The sequence below is a fragment of the Anomaloglossus baeobatrachus genome, chromosome 4 (assembly GCF_048569485.1).
Source record: "Anomaloglossus baeobatrachus isolate aAnoBae1 chromosome 4, aAnoBae1.hap1, whole genome shotgun sequence".
Classification (NCBI taxonomy): Eukaryota; Metazoa; Chordata; class Amphibia; order Anura; family Aromobatidae; genus Anomaloglossus; species Anomaloglossus baeobatrachus.
In genome coordinates, this window is record NC_134356.1 from 378264946 (window position 1) to 378279994 (window position 15049).

Sequence of the window (15049 nt, forward strand, 5' to 3'; positions counted from 1 at the left end):
ACTTGCCGGCACTGAGGTCCTGCACAGGTACACTACAATACTTTGATCTGCCCTGCGCAGGACCTCAGTGCCGGCGAGTGTGTATGACGTGGACTCGTCATGCACACCGGCTTCAGAAGACGGAAGAGTAAGATGGCCGAGAGACAAGGCGCCGGTCCCGGAGAACAGCGCCGCTCACGGGGCCAACCAGCACCGCAGCAACCGGTTTAGGTGAGGATTATAAAGTGTTTTTTATGTTCTCACAACGGCCTGCGCTCTTATATACAGCATGTTAGAATGCTGTATTTAAAAGTCCACTGGTGGTGGCCGCAGCTTTTAGGCCATAAAACTGGTGACAGGTTCCCTTTAACGGCTCTCACTGGGCATAAAATTTGGGTGTTTGATCAGCGAATCCCCGCCCACATGAACAAAACCCTGCCACTCAGCAAGTTAATTGGCCATTTGTGGGTGGCTGGGTGGGGTTTAGCCACGTGCGGTGAACACATATTTAATAGTGAGCCATGAACGATGTGAAAGATCCGGCTCTTTTTGGTGAGCGGAGCCATGGGAACCGGATCACCAAAAAGAGCCAGACTGCCCATCACTAGTCAGGAGTGACACCTCAGACACACCCATGGGTGAGGTATGTAGGTTGTCAGACTCACCCATCTCTCCAGCCACCTGTAAACTCAGACCCTGTGAACACTATCAAGAACCTGTGGCACTACAAGTGCCAGAATGATCCTCCAGGTTCACACCACGTTCGTGGTACATATTGCCCAGTAATAATGTAGCCATTCACCATCTTACAATAATATATATTTGGTATCAATGTAATCTGCAATACCATCAATACAAAATCCCTAAATAATGCTTTGTTTCCCCTTTACATGATATTGTTGGATAAGTGGTGCCGATAAATAATACTGTTTTTCCCCAGACTTCAGAATGAACTATGGGCAGTTTTTCAGCGCTACATTCTCATGGTATTATTGCTGTGAAGCTTGTCATATTTGGGATCAGTAACACTCACTATAATGGTTGTCACCCAAGTCGACAAACAAACAGAATAGGAAAGCTGAGGACTGAGAAGAATGTCACTATATGGAAACCGCGAGTCCCTTTGTACCTCTGTATCGCCGTGGTGCAGTATATACAGTTATAATAATGTGAATTCTGATGGCTACACCGATTTCCGTTTAGAAGGTATTGCATACATTTGGTGTCGCCATAGAAATAAATATTTATTCGTCCATGCATACATCGTGCTTACATCTTCACGTCGTGACATTAATTATTACTGTTTCTTGCCTGAAAGTATTTCTGGAACAGCCAGAAAGAATTCAGCACATGTCTCCACGTAATAAAGAGCACCGTCTCTCAATTTATCTGTTTTCATTTTTTCAAGAGATCTTGTCTGAACCAAACTGCATTGGTCCTGACATCAGCACTGAACATACTCAAGATTAATTTCTAAAAATATCCCCTTTTCTTGCCCAGCTGTAGCTTTTGAAAGAAAAATGCTTTGGTATACATGTATCCTAAGCAACTAGAGTTTTGCACTTATCCGAGGTATTTTATTTACATGAACATGATTGAGTTAACCATTTCATCATCAGATATTGTTTTTCTTCCTTTAGTTCCAGACTGCATATCTCCTTTAGATATATTCTTAGAAGGATTTTAGTTGTCTTTTCTGTGAGAAGAGATGACTTTTTTAGTTAAATAACAGCCAACATTTTTATTTTTTTTTTAGTATTATGTGTTGTGAATTTTAGTTATGTTTTGGCTGCTGGGAGGCTCCCTCTGGTGACCAGGAATGGTTTGGACTTGGACCAGATGTGTTGTGCAATGGGCGTTTCCTTTGCTAACTCTCCGCTTATTTAAATTCTGGTCTGATAGCTGGCTATGCCGGATGCCAGTTGTTCTTTGTATCACCAGCCTGCTTCATTCTGCTCCACACCACATCTACCCCAGATAAGTGCTTGCTCTTTATTTATTGTTTGGTTCTTTTGCTCTTATCTGGGTTTGTCATTTGCTGTGGTTGTTTTCAGTTTATTTGCATGCAGGGATTTTCCCCCCTCGGTTGCTTGGCTGGGGAACTCCCTGCAGTTCTGTTTGGAGTATGGCTCCTTTGTGTCCATGTGTTTATGGCTTGTTGAATTTGTTATGATTCTTGTTTTCTGTTCATTGGTATGACAAGAGCACCTGGTATAGGATGGAGTTCAGATCGTGCGATCTGAGGGCCTTTTTGTACTATCAGGAATTTGGAATTTTGCAGGGTTTTTTCTCTGGCCACCATCAGTCCCTTTCCTGTCCTTTCCTATTTTAGTCAGTGGGGACCTCACGTTTTGCTAATCCTGTCATCTATCTGTGTATTGTGTTTTTCCTATATCACCGCAGTCTTTGAATGTGGGGGGCTTGCTATTCTTGTCTATTTTCTGAGGCAGAGAGTTATTCATCTTTCCTTCCTTTAGGATAGTTAGTTCTCCAGCTGGGTTCGCGGTGCACAAGATGTTAGTTCACCCCTCGGCTACTTCTAGTTGTGATAGTTAGTAAGGGGATGGCGGCCAGATTAGTTGCCAATGCTCTTGTCACCTTTTACCAATGATTTGTGGTGGTCTTCCATGGTTCCGGATCATAACAATTATGTATTGGACAGTAGCTAAAAAGTATCTTTATTTTGTGGATCGTATTAATTAATTTTTACTTTTCAGTATCATTTTCTCCTTTGTGAAAACTAATAATTTTTACATGCAGAATTATGACTGCTGTTTTCTTTAAACGAGTTCTAGGAAAATTTATTTATAGAATTGTTTCTTCTCCTATTTACACTACTAAAATTGCAGTTTTGTTTTTCTTTATTTTATGGATCATCTTAATGAAATTTTTCATTTTTGTTACGATTTTATCCTGATATTCAATGATTGAAACAGTGCTATTGAAAACACTAATACCGTATATACTCGAGTGTAAGCCAACCCAAAGCACCTAATTGTACCACAAACACCTGGGAAGACTTATTGATTCGAGTATAAACTTCGGGTGGTAAATGCAGCAACTTGTAGTAATGTGCCCATATTGTCTCCGGTAGTAATGTGCCCATATTGTCCCCTTGTAGTAATGTTCGCATCTTGTCCCCTGTAGTAATTGGCCCATATTGTCTACTGTAGTAATCTAACTATATTTTCCCCTTGTAGTGTTGTTTCCATATTGTCCCCTTGCAGTAATGTGCCCATATTGTCTTCTTCTTCTAGTAATTTGGACATATTGTCTCCTGTAGTAATGTGCCCATATTGTTCACTGTAGTAATGTGCCCATATTGTCTCCTGTATTAATATAGCCATGTTGTCCCCGTAGTACTGTGCCCAAATTGTCCCTTTCTAGTAATGTGCCCATATTGTCCCCTGTAGTAATGTGCCCATATTGTCTCATGTAGTAATGTGCCCATATTCTCTCCTGTAGTAATGTGCCCATACTGTCCACTGTAGTAATGTGCCCATATTGTCCCTTATAGTAATGTGTCCATATTGTCCCCTGTAGTAATGTCCCCATATTGTCTCCTGTAGCAATGTGCCCATCTTGTCCCTTGTAGCAATGTGCCCATCTTGTCCCATGGGGCCCTCTTACCTGCTTCTTGCAGACTGCAGGCACAATAGACCCTTCGGTGATCGCGGCTGGTGCAGGGGCCGCTGCTGTTGTCTTCAGCGCTTTACTTCACTTGAACGATTTGCGGTGCCACATTTTTTACAGAGAGATTCCATTAAATGAAACATGAAAACTGAGTCCCCTGGTCTGTATGCATCTCCCTGAGAAAGCCTACTAGGGAGAATATATCAAGAAAGGCATCCGCCACCTTTTTGGCCCAACACAGCCACTGACTCCAGTTACTGGGTAGCTTAAGCGGGCTTTCCACGCTGCGATCTCACTAGCGATCGTACCCGCCCCCGTCGGTTGTGCGACACGGGCAAATCGCTGCCCGTGCCGCACAACCTCGCTTAACCCCGCCACACGCACTTACCTGCCATACGACGTCGCTCTGGCCGGCGAACCGCCTTCTTTCTATGGGGGCGGATCTTGCGGCATCACAGCGACGTCACATGGCAGGCGTCCAATAGAAGCGGAGGGGCAGAGATGAGCGGGACATAACATCCCGCCCACCTCCTTCCTTCCGCATTGCTGGTGGAGGCAGGTAAGGAGATGTTCGTCGTTCCTGCGGTGTCACACACAGCCATGTGTGGTGCCGCAGGAACGAGGAACAACATCTCTAATAAGTAGAAAACGATTTTTTGTTTCAGGACGACCTCTCCGCGGCAAACAATTTTGACCGCTTTTGCGATCGTTTAAGGTCGCTCATAAGTGTCACACACTGCGATATCGTTAATGATGCCGATGTGCATCACAAACACCATGACCCCGACGATAATTCATTAACGATATCGCAGCATGGAAAGCCCGCTTTAGTCTACCACACTAAGGGTGAAACATTTTCTATAGCTGCTGGATGGCCAGTAGCTCGACAATGTTCACAGCAATCCTTTAAAAAGCTTCCTCTATGACAGTAAAAGGAGCTTTGAGAGCAGGCCCCAATTTACCCACTCTGACACGTGATACAGGAACAGCAGTAGCTGAGAACATTTGTCCACATTTTGGGTCAATAGAATTGGTGGGACAGCCAGACCTTGGCTTTGCTGAACTCCAAGTGCCAGGGTCTGTAACTAGTTCTGTTATCCCATTGGAAGAGGAAATTCCCGAAGGCAGCATGTTTCCTGCATTATGGGCAGTGCCTATATAGGCTGTCTCATGGGGCAGCTCTCAACTGCCATGTCACAGTCCATTGTGACACTGGTCAGCTGCATGGGGCCACCTGCTTCATTTTCCCCATGCCTGTCCCCATCGCCCTTAGCACTGACCTTTGCTTCTTTTAGGGGATCCTCAGCAACATCACCCTGCAGCATGATATGGTTGAGTTCTCAACAGTGAAACAGATCACCATAATGCATAACATTGACATTCAAGTTCTCAACATTGGAATCCCACTAAGTGCCAGATCTGGGAAGGTTGTCAGAAATGTATTGAGACACCAACCATCCCAGATCAGTTCCCAATTAAAAATTTGTGGGAAGGTCGTTGGAAAACTCCACTTCCTTTAACCCCCTCTCCTCACCCCAATATAGAAAAACCTGGGCCATTGGCAACGGATGGTGGACAATCCCCAATCTTGGTGACAGTCTTCCCAAGAATAGGGTCTTCAGGGGACACAAGTTCAGGGCAGATGAGGGTTTGTTCGGCATCATTGTACTTAAGCCCCACAGGCCCTCCTAACAGCGCCACCCACAAAAAGAACTGCTGCACTAGGCCCTTGGATCTTGAATGTGGGGTTCCTCTTTTGCCTCTCTGGGCAAGTTGAACTGAGATGTCCAGTCTGGTTGCAGGAAAAGCTCCTGTGGGAATCAGATGTAGGCCAGGTGCTGGAGATGGTGCAAGATCTCCCAAAGATCGGCTGGAAGGGGCATTAGCGATTGTCGGCCTAAACCCTTTCCAGCTGGCGATTGTTTAGTTCTCAATCTCAAGTGTATGGTTGGCCTTATAGGTCTCAGTGATCTGTGCTACCTTGGCTGCCTCATTTGGCATCCTGCCAACACAAACTGTCGTACCACCTCCACAGGATAAAGATGTGGAAATTAGTCCTTCACCATTAGGTCTATCAATTCCTTGAAGGTGTTAATCAATAGTCCTTGGACCCTTTGCTCAAGTTGGTTTTACATCTCTGTTCGCCACATCATCATAGCTGTCTTGTGGTCAATATTGGAGGGTCTGAATCTTTTGTGGTACACCTCTGCTGTCAGCTTGTATCTCCATATTAGGGCTTGTTTGATGGCCTCATAGTCTCGATCTTGTTCTTGAGGGAGAGTGGCAAACACTTCCAGGGTTTTGCCTCATAGCCCTGTGGTTAATCTCATCGCTCTGGTCATCAGGCAACTGTTACTATTTACAAGTCTATTCAAATCCCCTCAGAAATATTTCCAAGTCCCCATCCTTTTCCATGACAGAAAAATGCTCAGGCTGGTTTTTAAAGATGTAGGCATTGGTGCACTCACTGTTCAGGGGGGTAGATTGCTCCTTCTGGAGTTGGAAAAATTTCAGCTGGTGCTCTCGCTCGGCCTAAAGGCTACTTTACACACTGCGATATCGGTCCCGATATCGCTAGTGTGGGTACCTGCCCCCATCTGTTGCGCGACACGGGCAAATTGCTGCCCGTGCCGCACAACATCGCGCAGACCCGTCACACATACTTACCTGCCCGGCGACGTCGCTGTGACCGGCGAACCGCCTCCTTTCTAAGGGGGCGGTCCATGCAGTGTCACAGCGACGTCACTAAGCGACCACCCAATAGCAGCGGAGGGGCGGAGCTGAGCGGGACGTAACATCCTGCCCACCTCCTTCCTTCCGCATTGCGGCCGGGAGGCAGGTAGGAGAGTTTCCTCGTTCCTGCGGCGTCACACATAGCGATGTGTGCTGCCGCAGGAGCGACGAACTACATCGTTACTGCTGCAGTAACGATAATCGAGAATGGACCCCCATGTCACCGATGAGCGATTTTGCACGTTTTTGCAATGATGCAAAATCGCTCATCAGTGTCACACGCAGCAACATCGCTAATGCGGCCGGATGTGCGTCACAAATTCCGTGACCCCAACGCCTCCGCATTAGCGATGTCGCAGCGTGTAAAGCCCCCTTAAGCCTATCACCAGGCTCTATCAGCCTGTCGTTCAGCAAAGTCACATTCTGCTTTGCATTCATGTAGAACAAGCTGCAGCTGCATTTGAGAGCCACATCCTTCCAGTTGCTGCAGAATGAGTGGCAAGCAAGTGTCAATTCCACTCTGAAAGATGTGGTTGCTGCTACAGTGCCTTGCGAAAGTATTCGGCTCCCTTGAATTTTTCAACCTTTTCCCACATTTCAGGCTTCAAACATAAAGATAAAAATGTTAATGTTATGGTGAAGAATCAACAACAAGTGGAACATAATTGTTAAGTTGAATGAAATTTATTGCTTATTTTAAACTTTAACAAAAAAAATAACTGAAAATTGGGGCGTGCAATATTATTCGTCCCCTTTAAGTTAATACTTTGTAGCGCCACCTTTTGCTGCGATTACAGCTGCAAGTAGCTTGGGGTATGTGTCTATCAGTTTTGCACATCGAGAGACTGAATTTCTTGCCCATTCTTTCTTTGCAAATAGCTTGAGCTGAGTGAGGTTGGATGGAGAGCGTTTGTGAACAGCAGTTTTCAGCTCTTTCCACAGATTCTTGATTGGATTCAAGTCTGGACTTTGACTTGGCCATTCTAACACCTGGATACGTTTTATTGTGAATCATTCCACTGTAGATTTTGCACACCCCACTTTTTAGTTATTTTTTTAAAATAAGCAATACATTTCGTTCAACTTCACAATTGCGTCCCACTTGTTGTTGATTCTTCACCATAACATTAAAATTTGTATCTGTATGTTTGAAGTCTGAAATGTAGGAAAAGGTTGAAAAATTCAAGGGAGCCGAATACTTTCGCAAGGTACTGTAGCAGCAATCACAGCTGTAGCCTTTCTGAGCTGGACAATTCTGGAACCAGATCCATAGCGAAGTATCCTGGTGCTCCATTGGTCCCAGGCTCTGGTGTCACATTGTGCTGGTCCCTGGCATCAGCCTCCACCAAAGCACATATCAACATCTCTCTGATTTTTTTGGCCCCATTGACCTCGCTCTTCAGACATATGGATCAGCAGCGCTTTCTTGTGTTTCTTATAAGCAGCTGACTTCTTAGCACTCACTTGCCAAAATAGGATAGAAAACAATAGAGGGGGAGAATAGTAACTGCTACACATACAGTAATGTCCCAGGTATAATTAAACACTGAGTTTGTGTAAGGCTGCGTCTCTGCACTTCTTGCTCTCCTGCACTGTAGCCGAGTCCTTCCACGCTGCCCGGCGTTCCTGCCTCTCCTCTATTTGGGCTTCTCCTTCTCCTACCTCCCAGAGTCTCTTAAAGGGCCAGCTAAGAAGTACCTCTCAGCCTATTTCTGAGAGACACTGGGTATTTAAGGCAAGCTCCCACTAGAGGAGTTGCCTGTTCAACAACATCAGTTTAGTCAGTTGAGCTCTATCTCGACGCATCACCTCCAGGAGAGTGCTATCATCACTTATACTTTTCTTTGATAAGACGGTATTGACCTATTTTGTGTGTGCTTTTGTCCCTCTCGAGAATTTCTCAATATTTGAGTAATGTTTATCATACTACTTCAGTGTACAATCAGATGCTGGAGAAGTGTAATTCCAAATTTATGCCAAAAGTTTATAGTAGGTAATTTGATATTTCAACATGATAGTGGCTCATACACAAAGCAAGATCTATACAAAATGGTTTACAAACTGGGTAAGAATTTGACTTACCTGCATACCTGCATAGTGACGGGACCTCAACAAACATCTTTCGAACATATCAACCACAAACTGCAATTTTGACCTCAAAATCGCTTTTTGAACTAAATGCAGCATGAGTAAACATAGCCTTGATATGAAATAATCTAGAAAACTTCTCAGGAAAAGTGTTATGTCTGTAATGAAGGTGCCATCAGTGCCCATGTGTTGGAATATTGAAATGCATCCTGTAATGCTCGCGGCCAGTGTAGAGGCAGCGAGCGCGAGTTGTGGACCCACTGGACTACAAGGGTATTCCGGGCTTACCCTTTAGTTGGAGTGGCTTAACTAAAGCAGGCTTTACACGCTACGACATTGCTCAAGTGATCTCGTTGGGGTCACGGAATTTGTGACGCACATCCTGTCGCTTTAGCGATGCCGTTGCGCGTGACACCTATAAGTGATTTTGCATCGTCGCAAAAACGTGCAAAATCGCTCATCAGTGACATGGGGGTCCATCCTCAAATATCGTTACTGCAGCAGTAACGAAGTTGTTCCTTGTTCCTGTGGCAGCACACATCGCTCCGTGTGACACCACCTGCCTCCCGGCCACAATGCGGAAGGAAGGAGGTGGGCGGGATGTTCGTCCCGCTCATCTCCGCCCCTCCACTTTTATTGGGCGGCGGTTCAGTGACGCTGCTGTAACGGCGCTGTGACGCTGAACAAACCGCTCCCTTAGAAAGGAGGCGGTTCGTCGGTCACAGTGACGTCGCAGGGAAGGTAAGTCCGTGTGACGGATCCGGGTGATGTTGTGCGACATGGGCAAAGATTTGCCCGTGTCGCACAACTGATGTGGGCGGGTACGCATGCTGGCGATATCGGTACCGATATCGTAGTGTGTAAAGCGGCCTTAAGCTTCTACTGTGAGGCAGGCAACAGGTACCACTTCCCGGGCAAAAAACAGGACTGTGGCAGCCGACCACCAGGACAGGAGATGGACTAAGGTATGGACACCGTTGCAGGCAGGTACAGGCGGGATTGCTGAGGCAGAAAGTCAGGCAGTTACAGACAGGTATGGTGGGCATGGCAGGGTTAATTGGTATGGGAAGGCAGGTACAGGTAATGGACACAGGAACTACAGGATCTGACAACTAGCTAGCAGATTGGAAGACTAATTAAATAGGAGCATTGAGTAGGCACCTCCCCTAATGGGAGGGTGCCTTAAATTCATAGTGTCTCAGTCTCAGCCATAGGCTGAGAGGCATTTACTGGAAATTGCACGCCAGCCCTTTAAGAGGAAGGCTGGTGCGAGTGCATGTGAACTAAGCATGTTCCCAAGGGGCCTGGAAGGTGTGTACAGGCCGCCTCAGGGGGAAAGAGAGGCAGATGAGCTCATGGGCAGTTGCGGAACTGCGGGAGAGGATGCAACACAGCGGTGACCATGAGTAAGTCAGCATCCCTGCAGGGACTCCGGCGCTACACATACTTTTGGCCAAGTAGAGTACATAATCATTCTACTGGAAATCTAGTAAAAAAATATTCAGTATTAGAAACATAATTTACTGAAAGCCTACGAATCGACTTAATCAGCTTGGTATCTACCCAGTATCCTCTTTTCATTTTAAATATCTTCAACGCCCACATGCATGTTGTCTTGCATAGTAATTTTCATGTAAATGTTTCCATCTGTAACAGGAAAGGATAGATTGTTTTGGATAAATGTAAATAGTCATTGTCTTCCAAAGACATTTTGTTTCAATAGCTAAGGCAACACTTAATTTACCTAACAACCCTCGTGTTGTAGAATTAATGATACTGTGGGGTTGGCTTCCAAACTACCCTGCATTTTAAGATGGAAGTAATGGTTGATTTTTTTTTTGTTATATTGTAAAAGTTACTATGGAAAATTACACAATACATATTTATTGTAAAAAATACTGAATGACTCACACTTTCAGCTAATAAGGTGTGTGTTTTTTAAACTAAAGCTGGGTTTATACCAGCCAACTGGTGAAGTTAAAACCCCATCGGTCAGCGAGATATTTGCTGGTTGGTGCTTCTTTAATAGCCTGTTTGTCAGTGCAGTAGCTAGAGTCTAGACATGAGCCACCCCCCTAGAGTTCGAGATCGGTTCAGTTCGTCGAACGGAGGAAAAGTTCGTCGAACATTCGACGAACCAACTCGAACCCCATTGAAAACAATGGCAGACAAACACATACAAACACATAGAAAACACCTTCAAAGGTGTCCAAAAGGTGACAAACAACTCCCAAGACACCACAAACACATGGGAAAGTGACACGACATATACTCATGCGAAAACAAAAGAGCTGGACGAGTAAAAATTGGAGGAGACACAGATATAGTCATGTCATGCACTTCTAAAATCATGTAAAACACGGCAAGGGGACTCCAAGCAGAGTCTCCCTTTTTTTCCAAAAATTGGGCCATACACACCACTTCAGTGGCATCACTTGTGCCCCAGTTGCAAACTAGACATGTTGATTTGCATCAAGCACATTCAAAAATACGCCAGCCTTAACTGTCCCCAGGATGACACCGGGGAAGCAAAGTCCTTGCTGATCCATGACTTGTTCATCTTGGATCATTTTTAAAAACACAGCAAGGGGACTCCAAGCAGAGTCTCCCTTTTTTCCAAAAATTGGGTCACACACAACCACTTCAGTGGCATCACTTGTGCCACAGTTGCAAACTTGACATGTTGATTTGCATCAAGCACATTAAAAAATACGCCAGCCTTTACTCTCCCCAGGATGACACCGGGGTAGCAAAGTCCTTGCTGATCCATGACTTGTTCATCTTGATGAACATTAGTCTGTCCACATTGTCACTGGACAGACGCGTGCACTTATCTGTCAGCACACACCCAGCAGCACTGAAGACACGTTCAGAGACAACACTGGCTGCAGGACACGACAAGATCTCCAAGGCGTAAGTGGCAAGCTCAGGTAATTTTTTAAGATTGGAAGCCCAAAATGAGCAAGGCTCCAGTTGCACAGTCATAGCATCGATGTTCATTTGGAGATACTCCTCTATGATCCTCTCCAGTCATTGACTATGTGTCAGACTTCTTGTCTCTTGTGGCCTTGCATTGGATGGTCTAAAAAAAATTAAGAAACGATTCCATAAAATTGCTGTTACCACCAGATACGGTGTTGCTGGTACGGATTGACTGATGATGACGAGACAGTCCCATGCTTGGCAAGTTAAAACTGGATGATTCACTCTGTGTACCACTGGTGTTTGGGGGAAAAACTGAGCTAAGATTGCATAACAGCTTCTGCTGATACTCCTGCATACGTGCGTCCCTTTCTATGGCTGGAATTATTTCGCCAAATTTGGACTTGTACCGGGGATCTAAGAGTGTGGCAACCCAGTAGTCATTATTACTTTTAATTCGGACAATCCGAGGGTCATGTTGTAGGTAGTGCAGCAAGAAGGCGCTCATGTGTCTTGCACATCCATGCGGACCAAGTCCTTGCTGTGTTTGTGGCGGCGAGGTGATAACCGTGCTTCCTTCCTCTGCCCTCCCCCCCAACCTCGAACAACCGAAATTTGACCAAGGTCTCCCTCATCTGCTGAGTCTTCCATGCCCATCGACAGTTCGGCCTCCATTTCTTCCTGGGTTCCTGCACTTTCCTCAACAGTTTGGCTGCTACCATGCGCCTTTGTTAATCCCTCTCCCCCACCCTCCCATGCCTGCCGCCTTGGTGATGCTGAACGTCTAAACCTTGCAGATCTTGGTATCCCTTACACATATGAATCCTCCTGTACTTCCTCCCCTTCCTCTTGTCCCACCCCCTGACTCCGAATAGTGTTTAGAGTGTGCTCCAGCATGTAAATGACTGGAATTGTCATGCTGATAATGGCATTGTCAGCGCTAAACATATTCGTCGCCAAGTCGAAACTGTGCAGAAGGGTGCATAGGTCTTTGATCTGAAAGCACTCCACCAGCGTGATCTGCCCCACCTCTGCATCTCGTTGGCCCAGGCTATACGTCATAACGTATTGCACCAGGGCTCGGCGGTGCTGCCATAGTCGCTGCAACCTGTAGAGTCGAGTTCCAGCGTGTCGCCACAGCGCATTTCAGGCGGTGAACCGGCAGGCCGAAAGACTTCTGGAGCGATGCAAGTCGGTCAGCTGCCCCGGTTGAACGGCGGAAGTGAGCAGAGAGTGACCGTGCCCTGTGCAGAAGCCCATCTAGGCCGGGATAGTGGGTTAAAAATTGCTGGACAACAAGGTTCAACACGTGAGCCATACAAGGCACGTGTGTCACCTTGCCCCGGCAAAGGGCCGCACCCAGGTTTGCAGCATTGTCGCACACGGCCTTCCCTGGCTGCAGGTTGAGTGGAGACAACCATTTACTAAACTCGCTCTCCAGAGCTGACCACAACTCCTCAGCTGTGTGACTCTTATTTCCCAGACATTTCAAGGTATAGACCGCCCGATGCCGTTGAGCTCTGCTCTGCCAGCATAGTAAGGAGGTGTGCGGGATTCCTTCTGCGCAGTTACAACGCGGGTGGCCTTACCAGACAGGCTTTGGATGGAGGTTGAGGACCTAGACGAGGTTGAGGAGGCAGAAGCAGTAGAGGAACTTCGACATACAGAGGATTGACGCACAAATCGTGGGGACGGCAAGACTTGTACAGCAGACCTTTCTCCATCTCTCACCATAGTTACCCAGTGCCCAGTCAGCGACATGTAACGCCCCTGTCCATGCTTACTGGTCCAAGTATCGGTGGTGAAATGCACCCTGTCACACACAGAGTTTCTCAAGGAAGCGGTGATGTTGTGTGCGACATGCTGGTGTAGCGCAGGCACGCCTTTCTTGGAGAAGTAATGGCAAATGGGCATCTGGTACTGGGGCATAGTGACGGACATAAGGTCTCGAAAATCCTGTGTGTCCACCAGGCGGAAAGGCAGCATTTCTGTAGCCCACAGCTTGCAGAGGGTGAAAGTCAACCTCTTAGCTTTGTCATGGCTAGGAGGAAATAGTCTTTTAATTGTCCACATCTGAGGGACCAAGATCTGGCTGCTGTGCGGAGACGGCGTTGAGTAGGGTGTCCCTGGAAAACTGCTGGTCTGTGAGGAAAGTGCAGGCGGAGACAAGATGTTACCTTCATCCAAAGTTGGTGCTCTCGATATCTGAGAGAGCTCTACACCAGCACCTGTTTTCGCTTCCAAAACAACTGACGACCTGCCAATCAAACTGCCTGTTGCGGTTAAAGAGGTGGAAGGTCTGCGTCGAAAAACATGTGTGACACCTGTCCCCACAGTCATAGAGGATGAAAAGCGCGCGGATGCACTTGAAGGGTCAGATGGTGGTTGGCCCACTCCGCTAGGCCGCATTGTAGCACAGTGAACTTCCCACTGGAACTTATACTTGTTATTCATGTGACGGTTCATGGACGAAGTAGTCAAACTAGTGAGTTTTTGGCCTCTACTTACAGATTGGCGACAAATCTTACAGATCACATGAGTTGGGTGATCCTTTGCGATGTCAAAAAAGGACCAGGCTGGGCAACTATTAGAGCCCATGCGACCTGCAGAGCCACCACGACTTGTGCTCAGAGGCAGCGTTGTGGCTGAGGATGCAGTTGTTGACGTGCTTCCAGTACTCCGTCGTTGTCCAGGAAGGTGCAAGCTAACCTCGCCGTCAGTCGCATCCTCCTCCACCGCCTCTACTGACCTCCTCGAGTGCCTGACTGTGGGTTGACAGTAAGTGGGATCTACAACCTCATCATCAACCTGTGTGTTTGCACTCCCCTCGCCTTCAGACCTAACCTCTTCCTGCCCTGACTGAATAGATGAGTTTTCATTCCAATCAGGTATCTGAGTCTCATCGTCATCAGTATGTTCCTCATTGTCTCCACCAAGAGGTGTTACAGTTTGTGAATGAGGGTCTATATTATGCTCAGAAACATGGTCATCAGGGCCTGAATCTGACTCGCAAAGCTTCTGGGCATCACTGCAGATCATTTCCTGGTCTGTACTCACTGTAGCTTGGAAGCAGACCTCTGATTCCCAGGCTATAGTGTGACTGAACAGCTCTGCAGACTCACCCATCACATTTACAACATACTCTGCAGGGCAGGTGGAGACTTGAGAGCTGGTAGAAAGCAAGTGCAATTTGGGTGACAATTCAGAGGACTGTTGTTTTTTTGGATGTTGAAATTGAGGTATAGGAGAGGCCACTTGTTGGAGCACTTGAGATCCATTCAAGCATGTTCTTTTTTTGTGCATCATCTACCTTTTGTAGAGTTGTTCGGCTCCGTAAAAAAAAGGAGCACATCAGATTGTCCACGGAAAGTAGTAGACATCTTACTTTTGCTGGAAGATGGCCTTTCTTCAGCAGATGTTACTGTAGCTTTACCACCTACCCCATGGACACAAACTTTACACCAGCATCTGTCCTTTTGCCACTCATTTTGTTTGTGACCAGATTGGACACTTAAAATGTCGTAGCAAAAGTGGAGAGGTGGTGTACAATTCAGAGGTGGTCTAGCTTTATTGAAAGCTGAAGAATAAACACTGACTATCCCTGACAATGAAACTATGTCCCTAAAAATGGAAGCACTTTTAGCAATTAAAATTGCGTAGCACAAATGGACAGGTGCTGTATAATGCAGAGGTT